Source organism: Chiloscyllium plagiosum, unplaced genomic scaffold (genome assembly GCF_037043375.1).
Source record: "Chiloscyllium plagiosum isolate Xiang-an unplaced genomic scaffold, Cpla_swu_hap1 HiC_scaffold_13, whole genome shotgun sequence".
Classification (NCBI taxonomy): domain Eukaryota; kingdom Metazoa; phylum Chordata; class Chondrichthyes; order Orectolobiformes; family Hemiscylliidae; genus Chiloscyllium; species Chiloscyllium plagiosum.
The window spans coordinates 120,732,460-120,743,684 of record NW_028270151.1 but is presented as its reverse complement, the minus strand read 5'-3'; positions in this window follow the sequence as shown (position 1 = coordinate 120,743,684).

Genomic DNA, 11,225 nt, shown 5'->3' with positions numbered 1-11,225 from the left:
CAGGCTACGACCAGTGAGGCAGGGACTGCTGGGGGGGGGGGGGGCACAGGAGGGGGCGCAGAACCCACCCCAGGCACGAGGAAATCAGTCCGACTCGAGATGCGGTAAGGCCGAGAAGAGGAATTGAGAGCTGGGAGGAGTGACAATATTGAACAGCTGAACCCCTTACGAGAGGTGCCGTTTGGGAACGAACGGACTGGGTTCGTAGTACAACCTTTAAATTCTGGGGATATCCGGCAACTCCGTAACGAACTACCCCGTCTACTGGAGACCCCATCAGTGTGGGAATACAACTGGACCAATTTCTGGGGCCCAGTATATACACATGGGCTGAACTGCAGGCCATGATGAGAATACTATTTAATTACGATGAAATTGTTATGATCCGGAATAGTGCAATGGCCATTTGGGATAGGGAGCATCAGGACGGCCCTCAGCGTGGAGAGCAGAAGTACCCCTTAGAGGACCCACGGTGGGATCATAACGACGCGGGGGGACGGGCCAATATGACAGATTTCAGAAGCCTTATAATCAGGGGGATCCAAACCTGCGTGCCCAAACAGCGGAATTTAGCGAAAGCATTCAAAGTTCGACAGAAAAAGGATGAATCCCCGAGTGAGTTTTTAGACCGTTTGCGGGAGTCCATGCGAAAGTATTCAGGTTTGGACCCCGATGGAGAAATAGGCAAGGGCATGCTTAAGGTGCACTTTGTGACTAAGTCATGGCCTGACATTCAGAAGAAATTACAGAAAGTGGAGGATTGGGCTGAAAAAGATGTTGCAGAATTATTACGGGAAGCATAGAAGGTGTACGTTCAGAGGGATGTAATAAGGGAGAAACAGAAGACAAAAATGATGGTGGCAGCCGTACGGGAAGCTTATAAGTCCACTGGAATGGGGGAGGGAGGTTATGGGGTGTGTTAGAAACGAACATCGCCTCTCAATAATCGCTCTAGACAAATTCAGGAAAACAAAGTTTTATTAGCAAGTCTGCAGAGTTGGGCACCCTTCTGAGAAAAAGGCGCCCCGAGGCTAACAATGTTTCTGATTAAATACAGGACAAGTCCCTCCCCTCTATAGCTCTAAAGAGTCACGAGGTTCACATTCTAAACAGTCAGTATTTTTCCATCCCTTATCACAAAGTCTGCAGCAGACGTTTCCCGAGTTGTTTTTCTACCCTGTAGTCTTATCAGTCAATGACTTGTTTTTCTACTCTGTCTATGTGAGTGGTCTTATCAATCCGTAGCAGCAGATGTCTCGTCCTTTATTATGGAGAAGCATGTTTTACCCTACCCCTATGGCTCTATTCCCCTTAGACTTTGGGGTCATGCACATCTCAATTGTTTGTACCGAAATCGTCTCTCACAATTCCACCCTTTTTTTTTTAAGGTGTGCATGACAAAGATAAGCCTCCTCCCATCAAGGGCCCGGGAAATCCTTGGTCTTTCGCAGCAACAGCACCTTAAGTTCCTGCGTTCCATGTTGGGGTACCGCCACTGCCTGGAGTTGGGAAATATTTTTCTGGATTAAAGACAGGAGGTCAGGCAGGGTAAGATGAGTAGAAGCATTACGCCCCCCCAGCCACCAGTAACGCCGTGCGCCACCAACTACCACCTAGGAGACCATCCCACCATCCGATGCCACCAAGAGGACGCCAGGATTGTACCGGCACATGGGCCAATTTCCGAATTTTATCGGAAATCTTCAAAACCGCTTTACCATTATCGTCAATTTTCAGACAGTAGTTAGTCAGGTTAAACTTCCCGCACACGCCCCCTTCCGAGGCCAACAGATAATCCAAGGCAAGCCGGTTTTGGTATATAGCAGCCCTCATCTGATTCTGCTGCTTAGCCAGCAACTCCAGGGCCAGGGCGGTCTGATTAGTAATGACCTCTACGATTGCTTGGAGCCTGATAATTCGATTTAACATATAGATAGGAGTACGGTATCCCCATGATCCGTCCTGTGCCCATGTAGCAGGTCCGTAGTATTCAATAATACGGGCCGGTGGCCACTCATCGCCCCAATCACCGACTTGGATATCCCTTGGCGACCTACGCACGGAGTCAAAGAGTTTGACTCCCAAATCATCGCCTTCCTCCCGGGGTAATAGGAAGAATTCAGGTCGTATTAGACCCAGGAAGCATACTCCAGCCCATCCCATGGGCAGTTTGGAATATGCCTGATTACCGCATATCCAAAATAGGCCATCTGGAGCAGGCCCTCCCAGCCTCACAACGTCATCCCACAGCTCCTTTACCCCAGGGACGCCCTCATAAGGACCAGGACCACTGCAATTCCAGTATTCGGATTCTTGGCCCCGTGGCAGAGTCTGGACAGGATTATCCCAGCATTGATTCCCCTGACAACCACCGCTCCACACTCTTTTCATGCCATCAGAAGGGTCAGCACTTAGCTCGTAAGAGGAGGAATCAGTACGTAACCGAACGCAATTTTGATGATCTCGGTTTGCAATGTACCAAGCAATATTCTCAGGCCACCATACTTGTGTGGTGGCATTCAATACACTCTGACAGGGACTAATTCCTACCTCCACGGTCCCCTTGCCTTCAACACATAAGTGGCCCTCAGGGCTATTTGTCAGTCTCCACCCCTGGCTTTTCCTTTCGTTGACATGTGTCCAATTGTATTGAAGCAATTCCCATATGTCTAAGCTTTGACCAGACCACGGCCATTGTTCTGACATATGTGGCCCCCCACAAACCAGCAATTGCTAACATTTAAAACAGTGGCAATCCTAGAGGTGAGATCTATAAACAGGTTTTGTGTTACATCAGGGAGCTCAATCTGCTCTTCTACCTCTTTATATATAGATGGCACTTTAGAGACAACGACCGTTCTCTGACGGTCGTGCTCTTTCTCTAACTCCCGTTCAGTGTTCTGAACTCTGGTCTCCTTGACTCTGTCAACCTGCTCTCTGAGCAACACGGAGGGTAGGCCCCACTGCCCATCTTTGTTAACACACACCCAGCGGTCATTTTTAGGGCATCCACGGACTTTGCCACCGTACCCTTTATTATACACTTGATAATAGGGTTTTCCACCCTCCCAACATTCTTGCCGTGCATTCACATCGTAACACCGATCGTTCACATGGGAGTGAGACACAAATGATCCCGAGTAAATCTGACTCCCAAGTCTCACCGTAGTCCGACATTTGTCACATATCCCCTCGCCCTCCCCCACATACAGGAGTAAACCGATCAATATCCCCACCAATACAGTCCAGGTAGAGTTCATTGTCGCTGTCTTTTCAGCTTTACCACCAATGGCTTGTCCCCTGGCCCGCATGTCCAAGTGCTCTCTCCTTCTGGCGGAACAGGCCCCTTTATCCTCGATGCGTGGGCCCACCCTTTTTCTTTCGTCCGAACAGCGGCTTCAGTTGTTAACAGGACCAGGAACGGTCCTTCCCACTGCGGCTGGAGCTTTTCGGCCCTCCAGGTCTTTACAAGTACCCAATCTCCGGGCTCCACCTTATGCAAGAGGAAGTCGAGCGGCGGAGTCTGAGCCAGGAGACCCTTCCTCCGGAGTTCTGCAAAATAACGGGATAAGGCCACTAAATGGTCTCTGACAAATACATCTCCCCCTTATAGAGTGGGACACCCATCAACCTTACTCCAATATGGTAATCCGAACAGCATCTCATAGGGGGAGACCCCGATATCCCGGCGAGGCGCTGTACGTATCTTCAATAGGGCAATGGGAAGGCACTTTGGCCATGGTAACTTAGTTTCTAACATCAGCTTAGTCAATTGGGTCTTGAGCGTGCCATTCAATCTCTCAACTCGACCCGAGCTTTGGGGATGCCAGGGTGCATGGAATTTCCATTGGATACCCAGGGCAGTACAGATCAAATGGTGTAGCCTAGAAAGAAAATGTGTCCCGCAGTCTGAGTCTATAGATTCCATCATGCCATATCTCGGGATTATGTTCTCTAACAATAGACGGGCCACGGTTGGTGCATCGGCTTTGGCGGTTGGGAAAGGCTCTACCCAGTGGGTGAAATGGTCTACTATTACTAGCAGATACTTCCATCTCTGTACTGGGGGTAAGTCTGTAAAGTCTATTTGGATCCTCTGGAATGGCCTAATTGCGAGAGGCTGACCACCAGCTGGCATAGAACGCATGGCTTTCTTGTTAATTCGCTGGCAAGTGGGTCATCCGACTATTTCTTGTTGGGCTAACGTGTATATCCCCCTACATACATAGTCTCTCAGGATCGTGTCACACATGGCTTGCACCCCCCCAGTGGGTCTGATGGTGTAATCGGTGCAGAATACTCCGGATGATCTGTTTGTTCAGTACTTGTCTCCCATCAGGACCCGTCCACTTCCCGTTAGTTTCTAGCCGGGCACCCAATTGATCCATTTTATCAATCTCCCCCTGGGTGAAGACGGGTTGTTTAGCGAGCCCTTCCCTCAACGGTATTAATGTTAATAATTGGATGGGTTTTTCGACCGCTGCCTGCTTGGCTTCCTCATCTGCCAGCTGGTTTCCCACCGCTTCCAGTGTCGACCCCTTCTGGTGACCGGGTACATGGACTACTGCGAGTTCTGTAGGCAACGCCAGGGCTTCCAACGTTAGGCTGATCATTTGTTCGTGAGCTAATTCTTTTCCCCGGGAAGTTATCAATCCTCGCTCTTTCCAGATTTTCCCGAAAGTATGAACGATTCCGTATGCATACTTTGAGTCAGTATATATAGTCCCCACTTTCCCCTCCAACAACTTCAGGGCCCTCTGGAGGGCGTACAACTCACAGGATTGGGCTGACCACTTCCCGGGCAGTCGTCCGGACTCGATCGTCCGTTTCGTTGCGCCATCTACGACCGCATAGCCACTGTACCGTACCCGACTGATGCACCGGGAGGACCCGTCGATGTACAGTTCCTGTCCTTCACCCAGCGGGGCCTCTTGCAGGTCCTCTCGGCTTTTGGTCTGTAAGTCTACAAATTCCACACAATCATGCTCCTGTTCCCCATCTGCAGGACGTCCGTATAGAAACTGGGCAGTGTTGCAACTGAGATCTTTTGCAAAATTGAGATCGTCTCCGGTCATCAAAATCGTCTCATACTTCAGGATGCGCGAGTCTGTTAACCAGTGGTGAGCCTTTTGAGCCAGAATGTTACGAACCGAATGTGGGGAGTATACTGTGATTCTTCCTTCAAAGGTAAGTTTCCGGACCTCTTCTACTAATATTGCCGTAGCTGCCACTGCCTGGATACAGGTCGGCCATCCACGTGACACAGGGTCTAACATTTTTGACAAAAATGCAACCGGCTGACGTTTCCCTGCCCTCAGCTGGGTAAGCACACCTTGGGCAATTCCGCCGGCGCTATTAACATATAACTAGAACGGTTCCTTCAGGGTGGGTAAAGCCAATACCGGAGCTTGGATCAGTTTACTTTTAATAATATTAAATCGCTGCTCCTCCTCATCTGACCAGTTCAGTTTTTGTTCTTCTTGTCCCAGTGTGTCGTACAAAAACTTTACTAGAGTGGTGTAACTTTCAATCCATATCCGGCAATACCCTACTAGCCCCAGGAATTGTCTGATTTCCTTCTTCGTCCTGGGTATTGGCATACCCGTAATCCCTGATATTCGTTATGGCATGATATGGCGATGCCCCTTACTGACCTGATGGCCCAGATATCTTACTTCTTGCTCCACAAACTGGAGTTTTGTCCTGGAGACGCGTAGGCCCTGTTTCCCCAGGAAGTTCAGCAGGGCAACGGTGTCTGCTCGTACCTCCTCTTCTCTCGGTCCTGAGAGTAAGAGATCATCGACATATTGGAGCAATTGATTCTCCGCATTACACCGAAATCCTCCTAAGATCTGCTCCAGTATTTGTCCAAACAAGTTGGGTGACTCCGTGAATCCCTGCGGCAAGACTGTCCATCTTAACTGTCGCTTTCGTCCTGTGAAGGGATTCTCTCATTCAAATGCAAAAAGGTTCCGACTTTCTTCGTCAAGGGGGCAACTCCAGAAGGCATCCTTCAGATCTATTACGCTGAAACATTCATGTTCGGGGGGAATTTTACTCATTAACGTGTAGGGATTGGGTACCACCGGGTATCTAGCCTGGACTACTTCATTCAACCCCCGCAAGTCTTGCACCAGCCTATACGTCCCATCCGGCTTTCTCACAGGGCGTATTGGAGTATTGAAGGGGGACATACATTCCTCCAGTAGTCCATCTGTGATTAATCTTTCTATCACAGGTTGCAACCCTTCCCGTCCTTCCATAGCAACCGGGTACTGTTTCCTTCTTACCGGGCCTTTTCCTGGTAACATGGTGATTTGGAGAGGTTTGATGTTTAGACCCCCTCTGTTCCCCTCTCGGTACCATACTCCCGGGTCTATTTGTTGATCATCTTCTTCGGTGAGGGCGAACAACCTTACCACTATTTCCCCGTTACTTGGTACCGTTCCGATCCCTAGTTTGACCTGCAAGTCTCTTCCTAACAAATTAAACCCCGCCGATGGCAGTAGAAGGAGGTCTCGTCTAGTAGTTCTGTTTTCATACCCAATTTCCACGTCCTCCACGACTGGGACTTGCAATGTCTTTTCTCCAATACCAGATACCCCCATAACTGTTCTTCCTGCTCGGGCGCTGGGGGGTATTTGGATTATACTTGATCTTTCGGCTCCCGAGTCCACCATGAATGTGATCTCCAACCCTTGGGGCCCTACTTTCAAGTTTACCAGGGGTTCCTGTCGATAGTCCTTTTGCCCCAAGGGTAGGAACCCCCGACCTCCCTAATCTTCCTCCATCAGGGTGTACGACCGCACTTCCTGCTTGTAGCGGGGGCACTCTCGCTTAAAATGTCCCTCTTCATTACAGTAGTAACATCTGAGTATCCTCCTCGTTTCCTTGTCACGGCCTCGAGTTCCTCCACCCTTCCTTTGTTCCGGCCACGGTCCTCTTTTCCTCTGCTCTTGCCACGACTCTCCCCTTTCCTGTTCCTGCCACGGCTCTCCCTTTTCCCTCCTTCCAACTGTCACTTGTTGCACCGTCTGCATCATTATCTTTGTCGCCTTATTTTGCTTCTCATCGTCCCTTCTCACAAACACCTTTTGCGCCTCCCGTAGTAGTTCACTCAGAGGTTTACTATCCCAATCATCCATTTTCTCTAACTTCTTTCGTATGTCCGGCCAGGCCTTTGATACAAACTCTACCCGTATGAGTTGTTGCCCCACTTCCGTCTCAGGGTCCACCCCAGCGAAGTGCTGCAAGTTCTTCCTAATCCTGTCTAGGAAGTCTGTAGGGGTTTCCTCCGGGTTTTGATGATTCCCAAAGGCCTTGGTAAAATTGTGCCCCTTCGGGGCTGCCTGCCTTATTCCTTTTATCCAATATTCCCGCATGTGCCTCATGTTGCGCCGTCCTTCTTCCGTTTGCTTATCCCACCCGGGGTCGGAAAGGGGAAATTTCTGCTCCCCTCCTGCTCCTCTCTCTCTCTCTCCCAGACCAACAGCGCAGCTTGTCGTATCATCTGTCGCTCCTGTCTAGAGAACAATGTTCCCATGATGGAATACATCTCATCCCACGGGTAAGTATTCGGCCCCAGGAACTGATCTAATTGTTCAGCCAGGCCCATGGGGTCCTCCAGTAGGCCCTTCATCTCCCTCTTGTAATTCCGTACTTCAGTACTCGTTAAGGCGACGTTCACATATCCCGTCCCTCCTTCCGCGCCTCCCATGGGCACTTCCCGGAGTGGATTCATCCTTGCAATCGGGACAGAGTTTTGTCTGTGACTCTTCTCAGCTTGAGATCTAGTCTGTACTCCTGAGGCTCCTGGTGGTTCCTCCCCGTTTTCTTCCCCTTCCCCTGAATCGTCGCCACCCGAAGGATTATTTTGTGGGGCAGACGGGGTCACGTAGGGTGGCGGTAAGTGATCTAAAGGTTCCCATTCTTTCTGCCCTTTCGAGTCTTCATTAGTTACCCTCATTTTGCAAGATATTGCGACCGGTAGCCAACAAAGGGCGTAATCACTTTCCTCCCGAGTAACATTAGGTTTTGAATTGACATATAAAATTAGAGCTTGCCGAACTCAGTCTTCGTCAGTGCCGAATTTAGGCCACCACACTGAGTCTCCCTGAATAGGTTTCTGGGACCACGTCTGACAGTATTTCACAATCCTTTTTCTAGATTTTCCTTTTCGCCTACCCTGATCCCATTTATTTAACATGTTTCCTAACGGACTATCGTCAGGTACCCCGGGATATATTTCATTCAAGCCTACCTTTCCCTTATTCGCCTTGGATCCCTTATTTCCCATTGCCGAGGACTGTTTTCCGTATTATCCCGTGATAATCTATCACTATTTAACCAATTCCCGGACCATCAGTCCCGTGATCGCCCAGGTCCCTTTGCAGGCACCCCCGGTCTTTGGATTCCTGTGTCCTACGTCTCTGTGAAACACATCACAGGCACCCCGTAGGTCCACGTTCCTCCGCAAACACGGTCTCTGCAAAATCTCTCACAGACGAGCCCCGGTCTCTAGATTCCTGAGTCCCACGTCTCTGTAGAAAAATCTACAGGCACTCCGCAGGTCCCCAGTCCTCCGGAAAGACGGTCCCCGCAAGTCTGTTCTTACCTGGGTTCGGTGCACCGAAATTACTCGATCGTTAACCATCCCCACTGCCTCGGCCACACCCCTCCTTTGTTTTCCTGAGCCTTCCGGATATCACTCGCTCAAGCCGCGCGGGGCGACAAGCAAGGAATCAGGGACTGCCGAACTCGGCAGGGTGCACCTTCTCCGATGTCCTTCCTCAGCCCCCCCCCCCCGCGGCCGGAATGTTGATCGGACGAGCCCCCAAGTTTGTTAGAAACGAAAATCGCTTCTCAATCATCGCTCTGGACAAATTTCGGAAAACAAAGTTCTATTAGCAAGTCTGCAGAGTTGGGCACCCTTCTGAGAAAAAGGCGCCCCGAGGCTAACAACGTTTCTCATTATATACAGCACAAGTCCCTCGCCTCTTTGGCTCTAAAGAGTCACGAGGTTTACATTCTAAACCGTCAGTATTTTTTTATTCTGCACCCTTATCACAAAGTCTGCAGCAGATGTCTCCCGAGTTGTTTTTCTACCCTGTAGTCATATCAGTCAAGGACATATTCTTCTCTGTCAGAGTTAGTGGTCTTCTCAATCAAGGACTTGTTTTTCTACTCTGTCAACGTGAGTGGTCTTATCAATCTGTAGCAAATGTCTTATCCTTTATTATACAGAAGCCTGTTTTACCCCACCCCTATGGCTCTATTCCCCTTAGACTTTAGGGTCATGCACATCTCAATTGTTTACGAAAATCGCCTTCCACAGGATGTATCCGAGGATTCTCTGCGAATCGTGGGAGGAGATTGCAGAATGTTTGACTATAAGCTTTATTTCGTCAGTATTTATGTCATTAGTGCTAGAAGACCCGAGTTTAGCAAATATTGTCCCCTTCTTCGCGAAGGGGAGTAGAGACAATGCTGGTAATTATAGAACAGTGATCCTTAGCTTTCTTGCAGCTAACTTTTTGGAACAGATTATGAGAGATAGGATTTATGATCATCGAAAAAGGAAGAAGTTGATTCGGGATAGTGAGTACGATTTTATGAATAGCAGGTTGTGCCTCACAAACCTTATTGATGTCTTTGAGAAGGTATGCAAACAGGTGGATGAGAGTAAAGTGGTTGATGTGGTGGATATGGTTTTCAGTAAGGCACTGTCGGCTGTTGCATGAAATACAGAGTCATGGGATTGAGGATGGTTTAGCGGTTTGGATCAGAAATTGGCTCGCTGAAAGAAGACAGAGTGTGGCAGTTCATGGGAAATGATAATCCTGGAGTTCAGTAACTGATGGTGTACTACAGGGTTCATTTTTGTGTCCGCTGTTGTTTGTCATTTTTATAAATGACCTGGATTAGGGCATGGAATGATGGATTCGTAAGTTTGCAGATGACATTAAGATCGACGATGCTGTCAATAGTGCCAATAGCTGCTGACGGTTACAGAGGGGCATGGATAATCTGCAGAGCTGACCTCAGAAGTGGCAAAGGAATTTTAATGTGGAAAAGTGTGAGATAATTTACTTTGGAAGGAGCAACAAGAATAAAGAGTTTTTGGCTAATTGTAATATTCTTGGAAGTGTAGATGTGCAGAGCGATCTCGGTGCCCATGTATATAAAACTCGGAAAGTTATCACCCACGTTGACAGGTTTGTTTGCAAGGAGCACGGTGTGTTAGTTTTTTCTTGGGAGATTGATTCAGTTTCAGAGCGAAATTATCACTTTGCAGCTCCAGAAATTAACTGGTGTGGCCGCACTCGTAGAGTTGCGTGCATTTCTGGTCGCCACATTATACGATGGATGTGAAAGCATTGGAAAGGGTGCAGAGGGCATTTTCTAGGATGTTGCCTTCTATGGAGAAATGGTCTTACGAGGAAAGGTTGAGGGACTTGAGGCGGTTTTTGATAGCGACAAGAAGTTTGAGGGCTGAATTTAGAGAGACATAGAAGATGAACAGAGGTTGCCATAAGGTGGACAGTGAAGGCATTTTTCTTCAAATGGTAATTTTGGCACAAGAGCACATCGATGTAAATTGAAGGTGATAGATACCGAGGTAGGTTCCTTTATCAGTGAGTAGAAAGGGTGCTGAATGCCTTGTCTTCAACACTCGTAGACTCAACAACTTTCAGGGCAATTAAATGGTCATTGTATAAACTTGCGGATTATGATGGTAAAATGCTCGTCAGATTGGTATCACAGGTCGGTGCAGCGTTAGGGCCAAAGTGAACTTTATTGCGGTGTAATATTCGGTCTTTGAAATGTTCTTCAGCTTGAAGTTGCAATCATCTCTGGTCACTATCAATGAAACCAACACCTGGCGAGAACCGAATGTGCAACTTTGGCACCTTACGCACTTCCAGTCTGTCGTGCAATTCCATCAAACTGACGAATTGCACCACTGGAGCTGCCGTGTACTGATGACCAATGGCTACTGATCTTACCACTGGGCCCCTCTAACCAATTACTCCTTTTTTGCTGAAGATCTGAAATGAAACACAGCGAAGAGAAAGTTATACTGATGATGGATTTTCGATTATGGAGCATCAGGTTCAGGAAAATGACATAGTAAAATGTGGTGAAAATAGGCATTATTGAATTCTGTGTTCGTTTACCATGGCTTCCTGCGTTGATCACAGGCAATGTCATGTCGCTACTGTACT